The sequence below is a fragment of the Tamandua tetradactyla genome, chromosome 20, assembly GCF_023851605.1.
Source record: "Tamandua tetradactyla isolate mTamTet1 chromosome 20, mTamTet1.pri, whole genome shotgun sequence".
NCBI lineage: Eukaryota > Metazoa > Chordata > Mammalia > Pilosa > Myrmecophagidae > Tamandua > Tamandua tetradactyla.
Genome location: NC_135346.1, coordinates 2164730 through 2187950, shown reverse-complemented (window position 1 = coordinate 2187950; position 23221 = coordinate 2164730). Strand labels below are relative to the sequence as shown.

At 39.9% G+C, this 23221-nt stretch overlaps 1 protein-coding gene and 1 pseudogene across 1 annotated transcript in view; both read left to right on the top strand.

Annotated features, from left to right (window-relative positions):
• ZNF354C (zinc finger protein 354C) overlaps positions 1-23221 on the top strand; it is a 51085-nt gene that overhangs the window by 4764 nt on the left and 23100 nt on the right. The window lies entirely within an intron of this gene.
• On the top strand, positions 1042-21789 carry LOC143664851 (ras-related protein Rab-2A pseudogene; annotated as a pseudogene).

Here is a 23221-nt window from a genome sequence, read left to right as displayed (position 1 = left end):
GTTTGCTTCTAACTCTTCAGAATAAGTCTCTTGGCAACCCAGGTCTTATTTTTCACAGTTGACCCATTTGAATTAATTCAGTGATCAGGGTCCAGTCTCAACTTCTTTCCTCATTCAGGGCATTTAGGGGCACATGCGCCTCTGTACTCTGTCAGAAACATTAGTCATCGAGCATAATTTTTGGAAAAAGTAGAATCTTCACATATTTTACAAATATAATTTGTAGTGTATGATTTTTTGGAAAAAGATACTTGTGATTATAGTTTTGGAAAAAGGAACTTGTGATTATAGTTGGTTGCTTATAGTTATAGATTGTGAGTTACATCTCTTTTCCCTGCAATGTTTTTTGGTATTGTCACAATTTCTGTTTTGTTTTGTTTTTTTTTTTTCTAACATGGGCAGGCACCGGGAATCGAACCCGGGTCCTCTGGCATGGCAGGTGAGCATTCTTGCCTGCTGAGACACCGTGGCCCGCCCACAGTTTCTGTTTTTAAACAATGTTTATTTTTTAGAATTTACAGAAAATTGCAAATATAGTACAGAGTGCTGAACACATACACCCCACACCCAACTTCCCTATTATTAACATCTTACATTAATGTTCCTTTCTTACAATTAATGAACGAGTATTGATATGCTATTATTAGTTGAAGTCTAGTCTCAGATTTCTTTAGTTTTACCTGGCATCCTTTTTCTAGTCTAGGATCCTATCCAGGGTACCACATTATGTTTAATTGTCATGTCTCCTTAGGCTCTCCCTATTGGTACTTACGGTTTTTCAGACTTTATTTGCTTTTGATGGCCTTGACAGTTTTGTGGAATGCTGGTCAGATATTTTGTAGAATGCCCCTTCATTAGAATTTGTCCAGTGTTTTTCTCATTACAAAATTGTAAACTAGTAACACGGTGTTCTAGTTTGCTAGCTGCCAGAATGCAACTCACCGGAAACGGATTGGCTTTTAATAAGAGGGAATTTATTTTGTTAGTTCTTCAGAGGAAAGGCAGCTAACTTTCCACTGAGGTTCTTTCTTATGTGGAAGGCACAGGGTGGTCTCTGCTGGTCTTCTCTCCAGGCCCCTGGGTTCCAACAACTTTCCCCGAGGTTACTTCTTTCTGTATCTCCAAAGGCCTGGGCTGAGCTGAGTGCTGAGATGAGGAATGCCAAGCTGCTTAGGCTGTGCTACGTTGCAGTCTCTCATTTAAGCACCAGCCAATTAAGTCAAATGTCCTTCATTGCAGCAGGCACGCCTCCTAGCCGACTGCAGATGTAAATCAGCAACAGATGAGGTTCACGTACCATTGGCTCATGTCTGTAGAAACAAAACTAGGTACGCTCTCCTGGCCAAGTTGACAAGTGAATCTAACTACCACACACGGCTTATCACTTTGATATTACAGTTGATAGCCTGGCTGAGATTGTGCTTGTCAGACTTTCTTTCTCCACTTTCCCATGTGTTGTACTTATCGGAAGGAAGTCACAAACTAGTTCACGCTCAGGGAGTAGCGAGCTACGCTCCACATCCTCAAGGGTACAGTATCTACAGAAATTATTTGGAATTCTGCACAAAAGAATTGCCTCATCTCCCCATTTATTTGTTCAGTAATTTATATTAGCATGGACTAATGAATATTTATTTTATTTGGTTATAATCCAGTAATATTTTACTTTTTGCTCAAATTATTTCACCTTTGGCAATTGGGAACTCTTCCATTTGACTCTTCTGTCCTTCTGACATAACCCGGCCAGTGTGGGAATTTTTGGTTGGTTTGCTGTGTCAGTTTAAAAAGATTATGTACCCTGGAAAAGCCATGTTTTAATCCTGGTCTGTCTTGTGAAGTGGCCATTTCTTTTAATCCCTATTCAGTACTGTAGGTTAGAAACTTGGTTAGATTGTCTCCATGGAGATGTGGCACATCCAGTTGTGGGTATTAACCTTTATTCAGAGGGAGATGTGGCTCCACCCTTTCCAGGTGGGTCTTGAAAGAGGAAACATTTTGGAAAAAGCCGCGAGACCCACAAGGATCCACAGAGCCAGAAACTTTGGAGATGAAGGAAAACACCCCTGGGGGAACTCCATGAAACAAGAAGCCTGGAGAGAAAGCAGCAGATGTCACCATGTTCACCATGTGCCTGTCTAGTTGAGAGAGAAACTCTGAACTTCATGGGCTTTCTTGAACCAAGATGTCTTTCCCTGGTTACCTTAGATTGGACATTTCTATAGCCTTGCTTTAATTTGGACATTTTCATGGCTTTAGAACTGTATAAACTTGCAACTTAATAAATTCCCCTTTTAAAGACTTTTGTTTCTGGTATATCGCATTCCAGCAGCTAGCAAACTAGAACATTTGTTTTGTATTTTGTTTGCATGCTTCATTACTTTCTGCCATTACAAATTGCTCCACACTCATCTTCCTTAGAACCATCTATTCCTCTGAAGAGCCTGGGTCCTTCTCTTGGAGAATGGTATTCGGAAACAAATCTGGGCCCCAAGTTTGCTCCTTGCTACTGGGGTACCTTCTCATTTGACAGGACAAGGAAATTATGTATATATACATTTGTATACATATATACACACACATCTATAAATATTTATATGTGTAATCATCCATTTCTGTGTTAAGCTAAGCTGAGTTTATGTTGCTCTTTGCACCTTTAACCCGTTATCACATAGGTCATTCTAGTCCTCCTTTGCTTGTCTGTAAATCCCTCCTCCAACATAAGCAACCTGGTGTCTACCATCTTCCATCTATTTACTCTGTTGTTTAGTTCCAGTTTACATGTATAGCAATATCTGAATTGTTAACCTATACCACCATGGGAAAAAATGTTATCACCTAGTGTGGAGTGCTATTTGAGTTCCTTTTACCTTTACTATTACAGATACCACTCACTTTCAGAGTTACTTAGGTCAGCACCTGTGCCCCTCCCCCCAACCCCCTCTTCAGTGAAGTTGTTAGGTTGCAAAACCACCATCCTTTGGAGAGAGCCGATGACAATTCAAAGTAGCTGATTCAAAGAATTTATGTGTGTCTGCAGAGACAGGGGTCCAATACTCATCCAGAAATCGGAAACCTTAAGCTGTCCTGTTCTTAGCTTATATAGTCTTGTGTAGCTTGGGGCCAGGTGTTTTATATAAAGCTAGTGTCCTTTGCATCTGTAATCATCTGTTGACTACTAATTAATGAGCATATCCCTAGGGCTGTATAATCCTATGTTGTCTACATACTATTTCATACATTTCATGTTCAAAAATGGCAGAAAAACACCACTTCTGGGTGTGTCTTTTGCTATGTCAATAATTAAGGACAGTTTGGGGGCTTCTGTGTCTGTGCTTACAATTGGTTGGCTGACTCCAGCTTCTCTGAGAGAAGCAGGGTGCAGTTAACTGCAAGTGCAGGATGTTGGCCTAAGTATAAGTTCCAAATTTGTATAATTTATGTGTGGCTCATTAGTTCTGAATGCTGGGCTCTTGGTTCTCTGTATTCCATAGTTGTAGCTGGCTACTAACTCCTCCTATAAAACTGTAAGTCTTCTTGTAACCCTTCTAACTCCACTGCCATCCTTCACAACTACTCCAACAAGGCTGTTTCATGTATTTGTATTTCACTTAGATTCTTTTGTCACAGTCTGCATTCATCCTGGGATTCCCAAATATTCTAAATGATTTTTTTAAACTCTAGATACATTAATGTCCACTCTTTTGTGTAGTAAAATTCAGGGGGTTTTAATAAAAAAGTGCATAGTGTCATGTATCCACCATTATAGTATCATATGGACTAGTTTCTATTTTAGTTTGCTAAAGCTGCCAGAAGGAAAAATACCAGAAATGGATCAGCTTTTATAAACAGGATTTATTAAGTTACGAGCTTATAGTTCTGAGGCCATAAAAATATCCAAACTAAGGTATCCAGGGAAAGATACCTTGACTCAAGAAAGGACAGTGTCTGTCCCATGGGAAGGCACGTGGCTGGCTTCTGCTGGTCTTTTCTTAGCTTTTCTGGGGCAACTCTGTATTTCTTCTCTTGGCTTCCCTTGGCTCTCTCCAGGTTCTGGCTTGCTTAGCATCTCATGGAAAGGCACATGGCAGTGTCTGCTGGGCTCTGATTCCTGTCTTGCTACTGCCTGCACTCAGCTCTTGACATCCCTGAGGTGTCTGCACTTCCAAACATCTGTGTCTCTGTCGGCTCTGCAGCAACTGTTTTTTCTCCAAAATGTCTCCCCTTTTAAAGGACTCCAGTAAACTAATAGAAGACCCATCTTGAATGGGCGAAGTAACATCTCCATCTAATCAAAAGGTCACGCCCACAATTGGGTGTGTCACATCTTCTTGGAAATAGCCTAATCAAAAGATCCCACCCTACGGTACTGAATCAGAGTGAGAGAACATGGCCTCTCCCACACGTGTGGATTAGGATTGAAAAACATGGCTTTTCTGGGGAGCATAACAGTTTACAAACAGCACAGTTTCAATGCCCTAAAATATCCCCTTTGCTTCACCTATTCAATCCCCTAAAACCCTGGCAACAATGGATCTTTTTCACACTAGACGTCTTAAAAATTTTTTTCTTTATTATTGCCTTAGCATTTGCAAGATAGAACTAATTTATATCTACTTTTAAATAACGCTGTATCACTTCATTAGTAGTACAGGTGCTTAAATACAGAGTATTCCTAGAAGAGGACTGTGGGAGGAAGGCAGAAAAGGAAACTTCAGGACTCAGTCCCTCCACCAGAACAATATTAAACAGGTAGTAGTTGTCTGAATCAAACATTTTGCAACTCAAGTAGAACACTGTACCTCATCCAGGAAAGAGGTGGGAGGAAGAAGATGGTAAATTAAAGTAAATTTCCCCGTCCATGTGGACGTTAGGCATTACCCAGCCTGTGCTCTTGCAGCAGGCACCAGTGGAATCTGGCCCCCGGCATACCTCCCAGGTGCCAGAAAGGTACTTAAAAGTTCACTTCCCCACGATCCAGGGTGGGTATGAGCTGATCACTCATCACAGCTTTTGATTAGCTACTTTGGATCACAGGATCCTGGCCCTAAGGGTGACCATTGTCCGAACCTGCCCAAGAGGAAGGCGGGAGAGGAGAGGAGATGTAAAGATGGTGTGCTTGCTCAGAAGCTGCAGAGAACAGCTGAAAGGCTGCATTTGCAGAGCAGGTCCAGAAAGTCAGATTGAGGAGCTGATGAAGAAGCTCATGGCACCTTCTGAACCCCTCCCTCGTCTCGTCTCCAGAGTAGTTTGGAGCTGACTAATAGTCCCTGTTTTGGTTTACTAATGCTGTCAGAATGTGGTATACCAGAAGTAGAATGGCTTTTATAAAGGGGATATATTAAGTTAAAAGTTTACTGTTCTAAGGCCATAAGAATGTCCAAATTAAGGCATCCAGAGAAAGATACCTTGACTCAAGATGTCACATGGGAAGGCACGTGGTGGCGCCTGCTGGTTCTCGTTCCCGGTTCAATTGCTTCCAGCTTCTGGTGCCAGTGGCTTCCTCTCTAAGCGTCTGTGGGCATCACTCAGCTCCTTAGGACACAGCTCTGGGTTCTGGCTCGTCAGCATATCATGGGAAGGCACATGACGACGTCTGCTGGGCTCTGCATCTCCAAATGTCCGTGTCTAGGCATCTGCTCTCTCTGTTGGCTCTCCAAGCATCTCCAGGTGTCTGTGTCTCTGTTGGCTCTGGTTCCGTTTAGCTTCTGTTGGCTCTCTGCATCTGAGATTTCTCCAGAATGTTTCCCCTTTTAAAGGACTCCAGTAAACTAATCAATGGGTGAGTCCACCTGAATGGATGGAGTCACAAATCCATCTAATCAAAAGGCCACACCCACAATTGGGCACATCCATGTAATCAAAAGGTATACCCACAACTGGATGTGTCATATCTCCATGGAAACAATCCACAGCTTCCACCCTAAACAATAAGTCTGTCCCTGCAAGATTAGATTAGGAAAGAAATCATGGCTTTTCTGGGGTACATATCAATTTTAAACCAGCACAGAACCTTTTGTGAGTCCCTGTCCTTATTGTGGCTAGGAAATGCTGACCTGCGAAACTCCTCTCCAGTATGTTTCCCATCACAGAATTTTCCCTCCAAATAAAGCCACTTGGAGCAACAAAAGCAGTATAAGAAACAATTGAAGTGGGACAGTCTGGGGCCAAGGCCTGCCCACTTTAATTCTGGCAGTGAAATACCTGGAAGAGGGAGGCCTCTCTCCTACTTCCGAGGAAGGCATCCAGACTCCTGTACAGGAGAACTCAAGGCCACTGGCAAGCAGAAGCCCAGGACCAGACACAGGCTCAGAGATGACAGGGACGACCTGACCTTCGCAGTCACCTCAGGGGCTTTCCACATAGGAGGGCTACTGCTCCAGAAAATGCCATGTCACCAGCTGGTTACAAACTCGAGAAATGTACATCTCATGGAATAAATACCAGCCTTCACATTTGAAAATACTGAAATGCACTGTGTGCATCAAAAGATTTCAAGATAAAGAGGTTATTGTCTCCTGGACTCACTGGGTGTCATCTCTGTCCGCTTTGCCAGTGTCTGTTCTTCTGGCTTCCCTTCGGCTCCTCGCTCCTGGTAGCTGACGACGGCTGCAGTTCCTGTGGCCTGGAGTTTTGAGGGTGAGCAGCAAGGGGCATGGAGAAGGAGCCATGTGCTCTGGCACCAAGTGGCCGCGGCCATGGCGTGTGCTTACCTCTTCAGGTACATCATTGGTGATACTCAGGTAGGTAAATCGTGTTTATTGCTGCAGTTCACAGACAAGAGGCATCAGCCAGGGCATGACTTTACTATTGGAGTAGTGTTCCATGCTGAAATGATAACTATAGATGGAAAACAAATACTTCAGATACAGGATATGGCAGGGCAGGGCTCCTTGTGTTCCATCACAAGGTCATATTACAGAGGTATGGCAGGGGCTTTGCTAGTGTATTGTACTGCAAGGAGAGATACATTCAACCACTTGACAACCGGATTAGAAGTTGCCCCTCCAGCATTCCAATTCTAACATGCTCATTATGCTTATTGGAAATGAAAGTGATTTAGAATCTAGAAGAGAAGTAAAAAAAGAAGAAGGTGAAGCTTTTGCATAAGAACATACACTTATCTTCATGGAAACTTCTGTGAAGACTGCTTCCAATGTAGAAGAGGCATTTATTAATACAGCAAAAGCAATTTATGAAAAAAATCCAAGAAGGAGTCTTACTTGGCAGTAAAGGCCCTCAGCATTCTACTACTAATGCGACGCAGCATGCAATCAGGGAGGGCAGCAAGCTGGGGGAGGCTGCTGAGTCTGATTTTACTGTCTAGCTGCCCATGGGGCCTACTCACTTGTTCTTTCAACCCTCTCTCCTGCTCAGCTGAGAAATGAAGCTATTTGAAATGGCTCTATGTCATAGAAGACTTTAATCCTTCAGATTCTTGTATAACTTTGAATAAATGGTTAATATTCACTTAAAAAAAAACAGATTTTGGAGATTGTATTCATATCTGTTTGCATTTGATTTCTAGGTCAGTTGTTGTAATTATTTTTATCAAATGTTGTCTTGTGCCCTTGACTACAAACTGAATTGTATTAAACACTACCAAGTCATCTTGAATATTTTAAATCAGTTTGTTGTAGTTAAGTTTCCCAATGCCTATATTACCTAATGTTTAATATGATAGAACTGTCCTCAGAAAGTTTGTCGGTTTTCATAGCTATAAGGAAAATCAAAGGGATTCTTAATTCTCTATTTATCATTTACTTTCTGTGTATGTAGTTTAATATCCTGCTTGGGTGGAATTTGCCAAGCTGATTTTTTTAATGCATTTGCATAAATTCTGTATTTTGCAGAGCTTAAAGCTACAGAAGCATTGTTAGTAATTGTTTCAACGCTGAATTTTAAACTATTTGACATTGTTAACAAGCATGTTCATCTTTTCTTGTTACTAGTCCAAGAAAAATATGCTTAAATATACATTACTAAAGGCTATGTATGTGTTTAAACTGTTTTAATGCCACAAGTTTGCAGTTTTGTCCTCAGTTTCCTTAAGGCCTCTTCAGAAAAGTGTTTGTTTGCCTTAGTCAATACTGTTGATAAAAACACAGTATAGAGCAGGTAACAGTGGCTTAGTGGCAGAGTTCTCACCTGCCATTCCAGAGACCCGGGTTCAATTCCTGGAGCCTGCCCATGCCAAAAAAAATAAAATAAACAGTATAATGAGTGTAAAGGGCAGAAGCAAAGAATCCCTACATCTAAGCGACTCCCAGAAGAATGAGTACCCACATTTAGATGGCACATTTTCAGAATTTTGGTAGTTCCTTAAACACAATAATGTTTTCTTTTTCTTTTAGTCACATGATTTCTAGGTATATTTTTCATGCAGAACAGTTTTTCAACCTTGATGTACAGTGACGATGTAAAAATTTTCTTTTGGTGCCAACCTGTAATCTTTAAAATATGGTAAGCACCTTGTCTGTTTTGAAGAGGATATGACAATAGATCTACTAGTTAAAAATAGAAAGGTTTTAGTACTTGACACAGTGTGGTGGCTTTATCCTTTTCTTTTTCTCCTTGCCCTGTGCTGGTTTGAAAGGATTATGTCCTCTAGAAAAGCCATGTTTTAATCCTGATCCATTTCATGGAGGCAGCCATTTCTTTTAATGCCTGCTCAGCACTGTAGGTTGCAAAGTTGATTAGATTATCTCCATGGAGATGTGACTCACCCAGTTATGGGTATTAACCTTTAAAAGAGGATGCATTTTGGAAAAAGCTTGAGAGCCAGAGAACCACAAGAGCCCACGCGGCCAGAGACCTTTGGAAATGAAGTAAAACACCCCTGTGGGAGCTTCGTGAAACAAGAAGCCTGGAGAGGAAGCTAGCAGACATAGGCATGCTCACCATGTGCCTTTCCAAGTTGAGAGAGAAACCCAGAACTTCATCGCCCTTTCTTGAGTGAAGGTAACCTCTTGTTGGTGCCTTAATTTGGGCATTTTTATAGACTTGCTTTAATTGGGACATTTTCACTGCCTTAGAACTGTAAACTTGCAACTTAACAAATTCCCCCATTTAAAAACAATTCTGTTTCTGGTATATCGCATTCCAGCAGCTAGCAGATTAGAACAGCTTGTAGTGAAATTGTTATTGCGGTACAAAATAAAATCCTATGTGTAAAAGTGAAGAAAGAAAAAAAAGAGAGAGAAGCAAAGCAACAGGAAATGACGGGCCATCCAAAGGAAGAGGATGAAAATCTAGATGAATGTGAACATACTGAACAAAACCTTTAAAAAAATGATCCTCATTATGCTCAAGGAGATGAAGAAAAATACAGGGAAAAAAGTAAAGGATATCAGTAAAGCAATGAATGAACAGGATAAAAATCCCAAGAAAGAGAAAAATTTTTTAAAGGAGGCAAACAGAGCTACTAAATTTGAAGACCACAAAAACTGAAATGGTAAGTTCCCAGGAGGATTTCAACAGCAAGTAAGAGCTGGCAGACGAAAGAATCAGCCAGATAAGACAATTGAAATGAATCAGACTGAGGAGCAGAAAGAAAAAAGAATTATAAAAAGCAAAACATAGTTAAAGAGACCGACCCATAGGACACCATCAAGCTTTATGCATTATGCATTATGGCAGTCCCAGGAGAAGAAAGAAAAGGGCAGACGGAATAGTCAAAGCAATAATGACAGAAAACTCCTCAAACTTAGCAAAAGACATGAATATGTACATCAAGAAGCCCAATTTACTATGAAACACTTTATGACAGTGATAAATAATTAGTAAAGAAATAGAATATTAATCAGAAATCTCCAGCAAAGAAAACCCCAGGACCAGAACCATCTGGGGAATCACAGGGGAATTTTACCAAACATTCCAAGAAAAATTAATACCAATTCTGCTCAAACTCTTCCAAGAAATTGACGAGGAGGAAACACTCCCTGATTGATTCCACCCCCTTACCAAAGCCAGATAAAGATAGTACAAGAAAAGGAAATTACAAATATCTCTTAGGAATATAGTGTGCTGGTTTGAAAGGATATATGTACTGTAGAAAAGCCATGGTTTAATCAAAATCCCATTTCATAAAGGTAGAATAATCCGTATTCAATACTGTATGTTTGAAACTGTAATCAGATCATCTCCCTGGAGATGTGATTTAATCAAGAGTGGTTGTTAAGCTGGATTAGGTGACAACGTGTCTCTGCCCATTTTAAGTTTCTGGAGTCCTATAAAAGAGGAAACATTTTGGAGAATGAAGGAGATTCAGAGAGAGCAGAGAATGCTGCAGCAGCACGAAGCAGAGAGTCCATCAAGAACCCTCCTGGGGAGCTTCATGAAACAGGAAGCCAGGAGAGGAAGCTAACAGATGATGTAGTGCTCGCCATGTGCCCTTCCAGCTCAGGGAGAAACCGTGACTGAGTTCACCATGTGCCTTCTTGGATGAGAGAGAGACCCTGAACTTCATCAGCCTTCTTGAACCAAGGTGTCCTTCCCTGGATACTTTTGATTGGACATTTCTATAGACTGGTTTTAAATGGGACATTTTCTCAGCTTTAGAACTATAAGCTAGCAACTCATTAAATTCCCCTTTTTAAAAGCCATTCCATTTCTGGTATATTGTATTCTGGCAGCTAACAAACTAGAACATAGATGCATGAATTCTCAACAAAATACTAGCAAACCAAATCCAATAGTACATTAAAAGAATTATACACCATGATCAGGTGGGATTTATCTCCAGATATGCAAGGGTGGTTCAAAAGAAGAAAATCAATGAAAGTAATAAAACACATTAAAAGAATTCAGGAAAAAAAGACATGATTTCAATTGACTCAGTAAAGGTATTTGACAAAATCTAGCACTTCTTGATAAAAACACCTAGAAAACTGGGAATAGAGGGAAAGTTTTTCAGCGTGATGAACAAAATATTCAAAAATCTCACAGATGACATACTTAATAGTAAAAGACTGAATGAAAGCTTTCCCTTTTCAGATCAGAAACAAGATGTTAGATGCCCACTGTCACCACTGTTCCTCAGCATTATACTGGAAGTTTTGGTCACTGCATTTAGACATGAAAAAATAAAAAGCACCCAGATTAGAAAGGGAGAAGCAAAACTTTACTTATTTGCAGATGACATGATCCTGTATATAGGAAATCCTTAAAAATCCACAACAGAGGGACTAAGGCTAATAAAAAATTGAGCAAAATCATGGGGCACAAGATCAACATGCAAAAATCAGTGGCTTTTCAAGGCATAGGTGTGAGCAAGCTGAGGAAGCAATCAAAAAAAATTTCACTTAAAGTAGCAATTAAAAGAATCAGATATCTAGAAATCAGTTTAACCAAGGATGCAAAGGATTTGTACACAGAAAACTATAAAACTTTGCTGAAAGAAATCAAGATGTAAGTCAGTGGACATTCTGTGTTCTTGGATTGGAAGATTAAATATTGTTACAATATCAGTTTTATCCAAAGCAATTTACATATTCATTGCAATCCGAATAAAAATTCCTACAACTTTCTCTGCAGAAATGGAAAAGGCAGTCATCAAATTTATAGGCATTTAGGGCAATAAGTTTCCCTCTTAGCACTGCCTTTGCTGCGTCCCATAAGTTTTGATCTGTTGTGTCTTCATTTTCATTTGCTTCGAGATATTTACTGATTCCTCTTGTAATTTCTTCCTTGACCCACTGGTTGTTTAAGAGTGTGTTGTTGAGCCTCCACATAATTGTGAATTTTCTGGCACTCTGCCTATTATTGATTTCCAACTTCATTCCTTTATGATCTGAGAAAGTGTTTTGTATGATTTCAATCTTTTTAAATTTATTGAGACTTGCTTTGTGACCCCGCATATGGTCTGTCCTCGAGAATGAGCCATGAGCACTTGAGAAAAAGGTGTATCCTGCTGTTGTGGGGTGTAATGTTCTATAAATGTCTGTTAAGTCTAGCTCATTTATTGTATTATTCAAATTTTCTGTTTCTTTATTGATTCTTTATCTAGATGTCCTGTCTGTTAATGAGAGTGGGAAATTGAAGTCTCCAACTATTATGGTAGATGTGTCTATTTCTCTTTTCAGTGTTTTCAGTGTTTGCCACATGTATTTTGGAGCATTCTTGTTCAGTGCATAAATATTTATGATTGTTATGTCTTCCTGCTGAATTGTTCCTTTTATTAGTACATAGTATCCTTCTTTGTCTCTTTTAACTGTTTTACACTTGAAGTCTAATTTGTTGGATATTAGTATAGCTACTCCTGCTCTTTTCTGATTGTTATTTGCATGAAATATCTTTTCCCAACCTTTCACTTTCAACCTATGTTTTTATCTTTGGGTCTAAGATGTGTTTCCTGTAGACTGCATATAGATGGGTCCTGTTTTTTAATCCATTCTGCCAGTCTATGTCTTTTGATTTGGGAGTTTAATCCATTAACATTTAGTGTTATTACTGTACAGGTAGTACTTTCTTCTACCATTTTGCCTTTTGGATTTTATATGTCATATCTAATTTTCCTTCTTTTTACCTTTACTCGTAGTCTTCTTTTCTACACTCTTCTCCACACCTCTCTCTTTTGTCTTTTTGTATCTGTCTCTAGTGTCCCTTTAGTATTTCTTGTAGAGTTGGTTTCTTGGTCACAAATTCTGTCATTGATTTTTTGTCTGAGAATGTTTTAATTTCTCCCTCATTTTTGAAGGACAATTTTGCTGGATATAGAATTCTTGGTTGGCAGTTTTTCTCTTTTAGTAGTTTAAATATATCATCCCACTGTCTTCTTACCTCCATAGTTTCTGCTGAGAAATCTATGCATAGTCTTACCGGGTTTCCCTTGTATGTGATGGATTGTTTTTCTCTTGCTGCTTTCAAGATTCACTCTTTTTCTTTGACCTCTGACATTCTGATTATTAAGTGTCTTGGAGTACGTCTGTTTGGATCTGTTCTCTTTGGGGTACACTGCACTTCTTGGATCTGTAATTTTAAGTCTTTCATAAGAGTTGGGACATTTTCAGTGATAATTTATTCCATTAGTTTTTCTTCTCCTTTTCCCTTCTCTTCTCCTTCTGAGACACCCACAACACGTATATTTGTGTGCTTCATATTGTCATTCAATTCCCTGAGTCCCTGCTTGTATTTTTCCATTTTTTTCCCTATAGTTTCTGTTTTTTGTCAGATTTCAGATGTCCTATCCTCCAATTCACTAATCCTGTCTTCTGCTTCTCAAAATCTACCATTGTACGTTTCCATTGTTTTTTTCATCTCTTCTAGTGTGCCTTTCATTCCCATAAGTTTTGTGATTTGTTTTTTCAGACTTTCCATTTCTTCTTTTTGTTCATTCCTTGCCTTCTTTATATCCTCCCTCAGTCCATTGATTTGGTTTTTAATGAGGTTTTCTGCTGTCGGAGAGCTCCAGTCAGTCAGGCCGGCTGGCACACCGGGTGGGGTTGGGGAGCGAGCTCGCGGAAATTAACCTGGGTAAGCCGAAGCCGGCGTCTTTCCCCTGCCGGCGGTCGCGAAGAAGTCGTCACTCAGGCCAGATGCGGGTTTTAAGCCTTTATTGTTACACTCCGGGATGGGTCACCCGGGAACCCGAAGAGTGGGACCTCTGGGGTATGAAGACTCCGGGGCTCTATCGACGACCCGGGGCTGGGCGAGCAACAGGCTTAAGTATACTCGGAGGAGGGGTGGAACTAAGGGTCTACACCTCACACTGAGGCAGCCAATCATGCAAGGTAGTAGGCAGTTGCTAGGCAGAAGGGTATGTTTCGGGGATAGGGAAGTATGGAGAATAACAGGAAGGCCTGTTGTTTTGTGGTGGGCTATGGAAATGGGCGGTCTACGACAAGAGGGGAAAGGGCGGAACAGTGAGCTAGGTTACAGATATGGGGGGCAGAGAGTGAACCTAGAGAGGGAGAGAAACATTAAAAAATTTTAAGTTTGGCTAGGCTCCAGTCCCTGAGAAATATGCCACAGTTTTCCATGTCCGTTCGTATATTCTGAATTAATTGTTTCAGCTCCTGTATCTCATTTGAATTGTTGGTTTGTTCTTTGACTGGTCCATATCTTCACTTTTCCTGGTGTGATTTGTTATTTTTTGCTGGCGTCTAGACATTTAATTACCTTAACTAGTTTATTCTGGAGATTGCTTTCACTTCTTTTACCTAGGGTTTTCTTGTTGGATGACTTTGTTGTCCATCTGTTCTTTGACATTCAGTTCAGCATTTTCTGGACCTCTAGCTTAGGTTTTTTGTAACAGAGGAGAATTTTTCGGCTCTTGTTTTCTTGTTTCTTGCCCTGTTTCTATGGTGCCTTTCTCCCCCCCACCCCCACCCCACCCTTAGGAGGGTCTACTTAGTTATTATAGGCCCCAGCCAGATTTTCCCAGACCAAACTGTCCTCCTATCAGGGGGAAAGAGTCACCTGTGTTGGTTTTCCCTGAGGGTGAGACCCAGCAGGTTGAAAGACTTTCCTGTGAAGTCACTGGACTCTGTTTTTCGTATCCTGCCCAGTATGTGGTGCTTGTCTGCCTGCAGTTCCCACTGGCATGAGATGATGCAGTACCTTTAACTTTGACAGACTCTCTCTGCTGGGGGTGTGGTGGAGACAGAGGAGAGTTTGTAGGCTGGTTTTAATGGCTTCAAATTACCAAGCCCTGGGGTCTGAGTTCCTTAAGGGAGGGATTCCACCTGAGTTGGGCTCCACCCCCTCCCCTGGAGAAGGCACAGGCTCCAGACAAGCCCTCAAACGAGCTTGTTTCTGCCTATGCCTGGGACAGTTGCAGCCTGAGAAGCCCTACTGTATCCAAAGGCAGTCAAGCCTTTGTAGAAACACAGCCACAGAAACCTCTGTTTCTTTTCTTTTTTCTTTTTCCGTCAGCCCAATGAGCGACCTCCACTTTGACCAGGTTCACCTGAGCTGGGGGCCTATTTTTAGTAGTCATAGTTTGTTAATTAATGCCACAATTGGTGTTTGGTTGGGCTCAGCCCCTGCTACTGTTAAAGTCTCTTTCTTTTCCCCTCTGGGAAGCAGCCTATGGGAAAGGAGAGCCAGCCGCCGCAACTTGGGGAACTCACAGTTCTGGGGGGGCTCAAAGCCAGTCCAACTGGTCCAGACTGGGGTACGCTGTGTGTCCGGTCACTTATGTGGTCCCAGGAGCTGTTCTGTACTGTTTCTGGTTATTTAGTAGTTGATCTGGAGGACAAACTAAAGCGCGCACATTCCTAAGCCGCCATCTTGGCCCCTCGAGATCTGCATATACTTTTTGATTATCTGCATAATATATTCTGGGATATATCCAGGCATTCTATTAAGCTATACAGAATTAAAATCCCTCATTCTTATTCGGGGTTCCCTGTGTTTGGATTGTTTAAATGTTCTATACAGGCAGGTTGAGTTAGATTATGTGCTACAGAAAATTTAGGTTCTGGATAAAATAAGCTTTCTTCCTTTGGTCTCAAAGAGTAGATGAAGTTCTAAAATATAAACAATGTCTTCCTTACCCCTGTGTTCTGAATTACCTTAATCCCAACCTGATTGCCTTCGTTCTTATCTCTAAATGCCAGGTTATAAAATCCAGAAATAACAATTACTACTCCAGACTAAATGTGACTGTTACAAGAGCTTACGATCTAGGCCCCCATTTTCTTACAAGTATTTTCTAAATGAGACCATTTAGAAATTTTAGAAATTCGTTTCTGCCTATTTTGTCTCATCAAATGTCCCACACATTCATTCATATCTTTGCACACCTCACAACTTCGTTCCTTATTGTAGCAGCACAATATTCAATCATATGTCTACACCATCATTCACCAATCTATTTCTCAGTCAGTACATCCTTCAGCCACCTCCATTCATTGGGCATCATGTATAATGTCCAAAGTCAGTAGTCCATCAACACTCTCAATTTTAGATAATGTCATTGTTCCCAGAGAAGGATAGCCAATAATAATATTCTCACCAAATTGAAAATCCACATCTCCCCTTAACTCTTGTCCCTCCCCCATTATTTACCCCTGGTGTTGCTATGGTGCTGTTGATGTTTTACTGTTAAAGACAGCACATAGCGTGCAATAGCAGTTTTCCCCCTGTACCCTTAAATAATACACTCTTTGTACAAGATTTATACCTTTGCAGCAGTTCATGCAAGAACTTACTTATATTTGTAGTGTTAATTCTTGGGACATATAGGTCTATACAACCCCTTTCAATGATGCTCGCCTTCAATATGGTAATATTGCTTATAGATCCACTGCTGAATCACATTCACTTCTGTCTGTTCCCTTACATTTAAGTTCACCTTCTTTAGCTAATTATTCCCCCATCTTTAGCTTCTGTGTATCTCTGTATTATATATTCTGTATCATAAGCATCTAATTTTACCTTACCATGGACATAAAAGTGGAATCATACAGTATCTTTTGTTTCTGGTTTATTTCACTCAGCATTGTGTCCTCAAGGCTCATCCATCTTGTCCTGTGCTTCAGGAGTCGTTTTGTCTTACTGCTGCATAATATTCTGTCATGTGTACATACCACATTTTGTTAATCCACTCTTCTTTTGATGAGTACTTGGATTGTTTCCTTCTTTTGGTGATTGTGAATAATGCTGCTATGAATATTGGTGAGCAAATGTCTGTTTGTGTCACTGCTTTCAGCTCTTATGGGTATATACTAAGTAGTAGTCTTGCCAGGTCATAGGGCACCTCGATATTTAGTTTTCTGGGGAACCTAACTGTCTTCCCTGGTGGCTGTACAATTATGCGTTCCTCCCATCAGTGCCTAAGTGTCCCAATTTCTCCACATCCTCTGCAACATTTGTAGTTTCCTGTTTGTCTAATAGCGCCATTCTTACAGGTGTGAGGTGGTGGTATCGCATTGTAGTCTTGATCTGCATTTCCATTATAGCCAGTGAAAATGAGCATCTCTTCATGTGCTTTTTAGCCATCTGTATTTGCTCTTCAGAAAAATGCTTTTTCGTATCTTTAGCCCACTTTATAATTGGGTGGCTTGTTCTTTTGTTGTTGAGTTATATGATTTCTTAATGTATACAGGATATCAAACCTTTATGCGATGTGTGATTTCCAAATACTTTCTCCCATTGAGAAAGTATTTGCCTCTTCTTTTTGACCATCTCACTCTTTATACTTGTTCTAGTTTGCTCGCTGCCGGAATACAATATACCAGAAATGGAATGGCTTTTAAAAAGGGGAATTTAATGAGTTGCTCGTTTACAGTTCTAAGGCTGAGATAATGTCCTAGTTAAAGCAAGTCTATAGAAGTGCCCAATCAAAAGCATCCAGGGAAAGATACCTTGGTTCAAGAAAGACAGTGAAGTTCAGGGGTTTCTCTCTGAGGTGAGAAGGCACATGGCGAACACAGTCAGGGCTTTTCTCTCAGCTGGAAGGGCACATGGCAAACACAGCATCATCTGCTAGCTTTCTCTCCTGGCTTCCAGTTTCATGAAGCTCCCCGGGAGGCGTTTTCCTTCTTCATCTCCAAAGGTCACTGGCTCGTGGACTCTCTGCTTCTCGTGGCTCTGTCGTTCTCTGCTCTCTCAGAATCTCCCGCTTTCTCCAAAATGTTTCTTCTTTTATAGGATTCCAGTAAACTAATCAAGACCCACCCAAATGGGTGGAGACACATCTCCTAATCCAGTTTAACAGCCACTTTTGATTCAGTCCCATCTCTAGGGAAATGATCTAATTATAGTTTCAAATATACAGTACTGAAAAGGGATTAGAAGAAACGGCTGCCTTTACAAAATGAATTACTATTAAAACATGGCTTTTCTAGGGTACATACATCCTTTCAAACCAGCACAATCCTCTTTCTTTCTTTCTGGTGTCGTACATACCCCCAGTCCTTCTCCCTCAGCCGTACTCACATTCAGCTTCATTCAGTGTACTTAAATTGTTGTGCTACCATCAAATAATATTGTGCTGTTCATTTCTGAATTTTTACAATCAATTTTGTTGCACATTCTGTACTCCTTCAGCACTAAATGCTCAATCTCTACCCTCTTTCTATCTCCTCATAATCTGTGTCCTTAACTTTAATTCTCATAGTTCACTCATTAGTGTTAGCTCATATTTGTGAGAACATGCAGTATTTGTCTTTTTTTCTGGCTGATTTTACTCAGCATAGTGTCCTAAAGGTTCATTCATGTTATCACATGCTTCATGACTTTAATCTGTAGTACTGCTGCATAATATTCCATCACAGGTATACACCACAGCTTGTTCGGCCACTCGTCCATTGATGGAAATTTGAGTTGTTTCCATCTCTTGGCAGTCATAAATAATGCTGCTATAGACATCAGTGTACAAATGTCTTTTTGTGTTCTTGTCTTCAGTTCTTTTCAATAGATGCCTAGTAATGGGATTGCTGGATCTTATGGGAATTCTATACTTAGCTTCCTGAGGAACAGCCAGACTGCTTTCCAGAGTGGTTTCACCATTTTACATTCCTGCCAACATTGGATGAATGTGCCTTTCTCCATTCTTTCCAGCACTTGTCATTTATGTTTTTCTGATGATGGCCATTCTGTTGGGTGTGAGATGATATTTTGTTGGGGTTTTGCTTTGCATTTCCCTAACAGCCAGTGAAGTTGCACATTTTTCTTATGTATCTTAGCCATTTGTATTTCCTCTTCTGAAAAGTGTCTGTTCGAGTCTTTTGCCCATTTTTTAATCGAGTTGCTTGCCTTTTTGTTGTTGAGTTGTAGAATCTCTTTATATATTCTAGATATTAAAACATTATCAGGTATGTAGTTTTCAAATATTGTTTCCCATTTTGTAGGCTTTTTGCTTTTCTGACAAAGTTCTTTGATGCACAAAAGTTTAGTTCTGAGGACATTCCATTTATCATTTCTTTTTTCATTGCTCATGCTTTGGGTATAAGGTCTAGAAAACTACCTCCTATCACAAGTTCTGTATGATGTTTTCTTCTAAAACATTATGGTCTTAGCACTAACGTTTAGCTCTTTGATCCATTTTGAGTTAATTTTTGTAGAGGGTCTGAGATACGAATCCTTTTTCATTCATTTTCATATTGATATGCAGTTCTCCGAGCACCATTTATTGAAGAGGCTGCTCTGTCCCAGTTGGGTTGACTTGACTGCCTTGTCAATTGACCATAGATGAGAGAGTCTATTTCTGAATGTTCAGTCTGATACCATTGGTCAGTATTATCTGTCTTTAAGTCAGTATCATGCTGTATTGACCACTGTAGTTTTATAATGTGCTTTAAAGTTAGGTAGTGTGAAACCTCCTACTTCATTTTTCTTTCCCAAGATATTTTTAGCTATTTGGGGCACCCTGCTCCTTCCAAATAAATTTGGTTATTGGTTTTTCTATTTCTGTACAGTAAGTCATTGAAATTTTAATTGCCGTTGCACTGAATCTCTAAATCAGTTTGGGGGAACTGACATCTTAGCTATATTTGTTCTTTGAATCCATGAACACAGTATACCTTTCCATTTATTTAGGTCTTCCATGATATCTTTTAACAGTTTCTTGTCATTTTCTGTGTATAGGTCTTCTGTGTCCTTAGGGTTAAATTTATTCCTAAATATTTTATTCTTTAGGTTGCTATTGTAAATGAAAGTTTTTTCTTGATTTCTTTCTCAGATCACTCATTACTAATGTATAGAAACACTGCTGATATTGGGTGTTGATCTATACTCATTTATTAGCTCTAGTAGCTTTGCTGTAGATTTTTCAGGATTTTCAACATATATCATGTCATCTGCAAACAGTTTTATTTCTTCCTTTCCAATTTGGATGCCTTTTTTTTTTTTATCTCTTTCTTATCTAATTGCTCTGGCTAGAACTTCCAGCACAATGTTGAATAACAATGGTGACAGTGACATCCTTGTCTTGTTCCTGATCTTAGGTGGAAAGCTTTCGATCTTTCCCTGTTAAGGATGAGGCTAGCTGTGGGTTTTTTGTGTATTCCCTTTATCATGTTGAGGAAGTTCCTTCCCTTCTATTTCTGTCTTTTGAAGTGTTTTCATCCAGACAGGATGTTGAATTTTTTCAAATGCCTTTTCTGCATCCATTGGAATGATCTTGTGGCTTTTCTGCTTTGACTTGGTGATATGGTGTATTACCTTCGTTGACTTTCTTGTGTTGAACTGGCCTTGCATACCTGGAATAAATCCCACTTGGTCGTGGTGTATAGTTCTTTTAATGTACTGCTGGATTTGATTCGCAACTTGTTTGTTGGGGATTTTTGCATCTATATTCACTAAAGAGACTGGTATGTAAATTTACTTTCCTGCTGTATTTTTGTCTGACTTAGGTATCAGGGTGGTGTTATCTTCATAGAATGAATTAGTTTCCCTCCTCTTCAGTGTTTTTGAAGAGTTTGAGCAGGGTTGGCACTAATTCTTTCTTGAATGCTTGGTAGAATTCACTTGTGAAGCCATCTGGTGCTGGACTTTTCTTTTTAAGGAGCTTCTTAATGCCTGATTCAATCTCTTTTCTTGTGATAGATCTTTTGAGGTCGTCCATTTCTTCTCAAGTCAATGTTGGTTGTTCCTGCCTTTCTAGGAAGTTGTCCATTTAATCAACATTGTCTAGTTTATGAGGATAGATACTCATAGTATCCTCTGATTACTTCTTTATTTCACGTCAGTGTTTATGTCCCCTCTTCCATTTCTGTTTTTATGTATTTGCATCAGCCTAGCTAAGGGTCCATTGACTTTATTGATTTTCTCAAAGAAACAGCTTCCAGTTTTGTTTATTTTTCTCTATTGTTTTCATAGTCACAATTTCATTTATTTCTGCTCTAATCTTTGTTATTTCTTTCCTTTTGTTTGCTTTGGGGTTAATTTACTGTTCTTTTTCCAGTTCTTTCAGGTGAACACTTAAGTTCTTTCTTCTCAACTTCTGCTGTTTCTTCTTTTTTAATATAGGTATTTAGGGCAATGAATTTCCCTCAGAGCACCACCTTTGCTGAATCCTATAAATTTTGATAGCTGTATTTTCATTTTTATTTCCCTTGAGATATTTACTGATTTCTCTTGTAATTTCTTCCTTGACCCACTGGTTAAGAATGCGTGGTTAGCCTTTGCATATTTGTGGGTTTTCTAGTCCTCTGCCTGTTTTTGATTTCCAACTTCATTACATTATGAAACGAGAATGTGTTTTGTATAATTTCAGTCTTTTAAAATTTATTAAGGCTTGCTTTGTCACCCAGCGTATGATCTATCCTTAGAATGATCCGTGAGCACTTGAGAAAGTGTGTGTCCTACTTTTGCAGGGGGTGCAATGTTGTGTGAATGTCAGTTAAGTCTAGTTCATTGTTGCCGTGTTTCAGCAACCCTGCGAAATAAAAAACACGGACGCGGACACTTCCTGCGGAATGGGTCGCACAGACACACACGGAAGACAGACAAGATGACTGCAGCCCCGAAGAGCTCCAGCTGCTTTATTTTATATCATTTCTCAGAGCTCTTTTGCTGACCAAGCCTGTTTTTTTCAGTATATTACTCCCTTGTTCTCTTGTTACTTTCAGTCTAGCCTCCTGGATATCTGGGTAGCAAAAAGGGAACATTCCATACTTCGTGTGCGAAAGTAGGAACAAAACAAGTCTGTTTGCAGACCATGTTCTTTCCCTTTGTCCCCAGATAAGGCTCACGGCTGGGAGCTCGCTGTTTGCAGCAGACCTCCTCAAGGCCACTTTGAAGCCAGTCACTCCCAATAAATTCCGCAGGTTTTCTGTTAACCCTTTGGCTCCTACAGTTCATTTATCATATTATTAAAAATCTCTATTTCCTTATTGATCCTCTGACTAGATGTTGTATCCATTGATGAAAGCTGGAAATTGAAGCCTCCAACTATTTTGATAGAGGTGTCTACTTCTCCCTTCAATGTTGTCAGTGTTTGCCTCAGGTATTTTGGAGCGCTCTGGCTCAGTGCATAAATATTTATAATTGTTATATCTTCTTGTTAAATTGTTCCTTGTCTTAATACATACTTTCCCTTTTTTTCTCTTTTAATTGTTTTACATTTGAAGTCTAATTTTGTGGATATATTAGCATAGCTACCCTTTCTCTTTTCTGGTTGTTGTTTGTGGGGAATATGTTTTTCCAACATTTGCTTTGAATCTTTTTATCGTTGGGTTTAAAGTGAGTCTCCTGTGGGCAGCATAGAGATGGGTCCTGTTTTTTAATCCATTCTCCCACTGTGTGTCTTTTGATTGGGGAGTTTAATCTATTAACACTTAATGTTATTACTGTTGTGCCAGTTTGGAGCTATTATATTCCCCAGAAAAACCATGTCCTTTACGCCTCATTCAGTATTGCTGGGTGGGATATTTTTGATTGTTTCCATGTAGATGTGGCCCACCCAGTTGTGGGTAATAACTTTTGATTAGTTTCCATGGAGATGTGTCTCTACCCATTCAAGGTGGGGTTGCTTACTGAAGCCCTTTAAGAGGGAACCATTTTGTAAAAAGCTTTAGAGCCAACAGAGAGCACACAGCCAGAGACAATTGGAGATGAAGAAAGAAAACACCCCCAGGGAAGCCATTGAAGAAGCCTGGAGAGAAAGCTTGCAGATGCCACCATGTGCCTTTCCAGCTGAGAGAGAAACCCTGAATATCATCAGACTTCTTAAACCAAAGCATCTTTTCCTGGATGCCTTAATTTGGACCCTTTTATAGCCTTGCCTTAATTTGGGCATTTTCATGGCCTTAGAACTGTGAACTTGCAACTTAATAAATTCCCCTTTTTGAAAACTGTTCTGTTTCTGGTATATTGCATTCCAGCAGCTTACATATAAAACAACTGTAAAGTCAGTACTTTCTTCTACAGTTTTGTCTTTTGAATTGTATATTTTGTGATAATTAGGTTCTGATGTCAACTTGACCAGGTTATGGTGTCTCTTTCTATTGCTGTGGACTTGAATCATTAGGGTGTGTTCTAGTTTGCAAGCTGCTGGGATGCAATATACCAGAAACGGAATGGCTTTTAGAAAGGGAAGTTTATTAAGTTGCAAGTTTACATGTTCTAAGACTGTGAAAATGTCCAGATTAAAGCAATGCTATAGAAATGTCCAATCTAAGGAAGGCATCCAGGGAAAGATACCTTGGTTCAAGAAGTTCAGTCACGTTCAGGGTTTGGCTCTCAACTTGAAAGGCACATGGTGAACATGGCGACATCTGCTAGCTTTCTCTCCAGGCTTCTTATTTGATGAGGCTCCCCCAGGGCGTTTCCCTTC